A 4361-nucleotide genomic window follows, 5' to 3' on the forward strand; every position below is an offset into this window, starting at 1 on the left:
TAAGCTTACCTAGTGACATCTTTTTGAGCTTTCTAAGCTTTGTGGACCATGCTTGCTATGTGATAGATTTCAACTTCTATCTTTATTTTTCTAAGTTGCATAGCACCCATGTTCCACCTTCTATGTCAATTAGGTGATGCGAACTAAACTTCAAAGTGTATCGTTGATTGATGTGTGAATTTCATATTTCATTTAGTCCATTAAGTTCTCTTACACATCAATCAATTTCATTCATTATCCAATTCACAATTACTCGATTATTGCTTGAATGCTTTTATGCTCCTTTAGCACTTATTTGTTTATCTTAACCTACAAGTTTTCTTTAAAGTATCTCAAGCACACTAGAATGAGTGAAGTGCATGCTTCTTTTGTGTAATTGTGACATAGCTTTCAATGCTTGTGTGTGTTCTAAACTGCGCACAAACTTAGAATTCACACACTTGTTTTCATCAATGTCACACATTAATTCACTCACTTCATTTTAGTAATCATCACCTTATTCCAACAATCTATGCTTTCTTACTTTTGCATCTACTCATCTCACTATCCTATTTTCTATCTTTCAAGATGATTCACCGTAAGCAAAAAGGAAAGCAGATGAAAGAACATGCAACAACCGGTTGATCCACCAGCTGAAGGTGGCAATCCATGTAGTCGTCGTACCCCCTTGCTCATCTCTGAATGCACCGAAGACGGTGCAAACTTTTAAGTGTGGGAAGGTCATCTGACCAATCGGCCAATCTTGGGTGAAAAAAAATTCTAATCCCAACACTTTCATATTTCAAAAATTTTTTTTGGTATTACCATGTTTTTTAGTATTTTTAGTTGCATTTTCTTGGTTTGCATATATATAATAAGCTTAGTTAAAATAATAAAATTTTTCAAGAAATTTATCTATAGGGCATTCCAAAAAAATTGATTTGAGTTGATATTTTTCATTGAAACTTGCTTAAAATATATTGTGGAACATGATTTTTGAGTTAAGAACACATAAACTTGTGAGTTTTGAGCTTAATTCTGTGGTTACATCATATTAACCACTATTTTCATTCTTGTGTGTATTATTCTTTTTCTATGATTGTAATATTTGATTTGTTTGATTCTTTATGTCCATTATTTTGTGTATGTATTTATGTGATTGAGGCCCTTATTTCAATTGAGCTCACTTACCCAAATGGCCTTACCCTTTTATCCACATTTGTTATCCAATTTTGAGCCTATTTAATCCCTTTTGTTCTTAATTTTAACACATCACTATCCCTAAGTGAAAAATAATAAATGTCCTTAATTTGGATATTTGATTAGCTTAGGCTAGTGAGAGTGTGTATCATTCAAGTGTGAGAACTTTGGGAACATTAGTTGAGATAAACGTGTATTTTTGAGTTTTCATTAAAAATCTTGAAAGTTGGGAACATACTCAAGCATTGAATGTTGAACCATATGCATTAATATTTTTGTATATATTATATTATTGAAAGAAAAAAGAATAAAAAAATAATATAAAAAGAAGAAAAAAAAAGAGAAAAAGGAAAGCAATAAAATTGGGACAAAATGCCTCAAGAAAAGTAATAAGAATAATGCATATGAGATGTGATTTGAAAAGATTGCATGAGTGTGTAAAAAAGTGAAGAATGTGTAGTTAGGTTTGCATCTAAATTATACAAGTTGTTATATGTGTTAGGTGATAGTTTAAGTTAATCAAAGATTCAAATTTCAAGCTCACTTGACCATATGCATCCTTGCCTTTACCTTAGCCCCATTACAACCTTTGAAAAGTCCTCATGATATTTGTATGCATGCATTGAATAATTGTTGATTGTTAGATGAAAGACAAATCTTAGAAAGCATGATTAGAGAAGAATTGAGTGAATCAACCCTACACACTTGAGCGATTAGAGAGTATACACATCCGGTGAAGGATTCGAGTGCTCAATTTTATGTTTCCACCTATGATTATCTCTTATCTTACAAGTTTGTAAATTCTTTTCTATTACTCAATTCAATTATGGATTTGACTTGGTTGTGATTACTTTAGCCCTTAAGTTTATACATGTTTTCTTGGAATTTGAATTAGTTTGACCAAGTAGATACATATAGGTAGTTAGATAGTATTAGATAATATAGTTGCATGCATATAGATAGAGTGCATATAGATAGCTTACATTGAATAAATGTTGATACCCCTTTCTTGTCTTTCTTGAGTTTAGCATGAGGACATGCTATTGTTTAAGTGTGGGAAGGTTGATAAACCCCAATTTTAGGGTTTATCTTGTGTTGAGTTTAGTGAATTTTATCAACTTATCTCACATTTATTCAATGAAATAGCATGATTTTTGTGAATTTCTCCTCAATTGCACTTAAGATTGAAAACATGCTTTTTAGACACTTAATTTGCTAAATTTAATTCACTTTAATACCATTCGATACCTTGATATGTTTGTTAAGTGATTTTAGGCTTAGAGGGAAAACATTGGATTGAAGAAATGAAGAAAAGCATATAAAAGTGGAGAATTCATGAAGAAATGAAGTTTTAGAAATCTGGCGATTGCGCGTACACATGACTTGAAATTCTGCCATGCGGTGCGTGCACGTAACCTTGCACGTATGCGAGATACGAAGAACGTGACTCACTTAAAGAAATTGTGGTTGCAATTTCTAGACCTTTTCAAGCCCAAATCCAACTCATTTCTGAAATATTTGAGACCAAATTCAAGAAAGAACAAGGGGGGAGCAATTAGTGTAGCTTAGTAACCATGCTTTAGGTCATTTTCTAGAGAGAGAAACTCCCCCTTCTCTCTATAATTAAGATATATTTAGGTTAATCTCTCTTAGATTTAGGTTTTAATTCTTGCTTTGATCTAGTTTCATTTACTTTTCCTTGTTCAATTGCCTTAATTCTCTTAATTCTTCTTGTTAATTTCTCTTTTATTTCACTTTTTAGTTTATGAAACTCTTGTTACTTTTGATTCTTTTAATGCAATTTGATGTTTCTATGTTTATTGTTGCTTAATTGAGTTATTATTATTATTATTTTCTTACATTTGATAGCTTTAGATTTTATTATTATTGCAATTTAATATGCTTTTCTTTTTATGCACACCAAGTGTCTGATAAAATGCTTGGCTTAGTTTTAGAGTAGATTTTAAGCATTCTTGGCTTGGAAAGAGAAGTTTGGTACTCTTGAGTCATTAATATCCAACTTATGTTGGTAATCTAAAGTTGTTAGTTAATCTTGTTTTCATCGATGCTACTTATAGATTGGGATTAACTAGGCCTATTTGACTTTCTCTCAATATGGGGATAAAGTAATAAGATTAACTTTTGGTAATTATTGTGTTATAATTAATGACTAGGATAGAAACCTTGATTCTTAATCCTTGCCATGAATGCCTCTTTAGCATTTGTTATCTTTAGTTGTTTGATTTACTTTCTTGTCATTTAAATTCTTGCCTTTTTATCATCAACTCCCTTGATCTCATAACCAATAATTGAGCTTTCGATTGCAATTCTTAGGGAGAATGACCCGGAATTCTACTCCCATTTATTTTGATTTGAAGTGGGTTAAACTTTTGACAACCAAAACTAAACTTTGATGAAGAATCCATTGTTGGTCTAGACTATACTTGCAACGAAGAGATTCTTTTTATTGAAGAATTCTTGGCCGACATAAATTCTTCCATCAGAGATTCGGGTCTTTTTTAAGCTTGTGAACAACGCAAGGGTGGTGGAGGATTGTGCAAAGAAGGTGGCACTAGCAAGAGATACTCGAGGAGGAAACAACAAACGTGGACGTGGAAAGTACTTTCAGCCTAAGGGTCAGAGCTTCAAGAAGAGTGGTGATGAGCGGATAATTTATACGCTTTTTGGCATTGTTTTTAGGTAGTTTTTAGTAAGTTGAAGCTACTTTTAGGGATGTTTTCATTAGTTTTTATGTTAAATTCACATTTCTGGACTTTACTATGAGTTTGTGTGTTTTTCTGTGATTTCAGGTAATTTCTGGCTGAAATTGAGGGACTTGAGCAAAACTCTGAAAAAGGCTGACAAAAGGACTACTGATGCTGTTGGAATCTGACCTCCCTGCACTCGAAATGGATTTTCTTTAGCTACAGAACTCCAAATGGCGCGCTCTTAACGGCGTTGGAAAGTAGACATCCAGAGCTTTCCAGCAATATATAATAGTCCATACTTTATTTGGAAATTGACGACGTAACCTGGCGTTGAACGCCAAGTACATGCTGCTGTCTGGAGTTAAAACGCCAGAAACACGTCATGATCCAGAGTTGAACGCCCAAAACACGTTACAACTTGGCGTTCAACTCCAAAAGAAGCCTCAGCTCGTGGATTAATCAAGCTCAGCCCAA

Source organism: Arachis duranensis, chromosome 2 (genome assembly GCF_000817695.3).
Source record: "Arachis duranensis cultivar V14167 chromosome 2, aradu.V14167.gnm2.J7QH, whole genome shotgun sequence".
NCBI lineage: Eukaryota > Viridiplantae > Streptophyta > Magnoliopsida > Fabales > Fabaceae > Arachis > Arachis duranensis.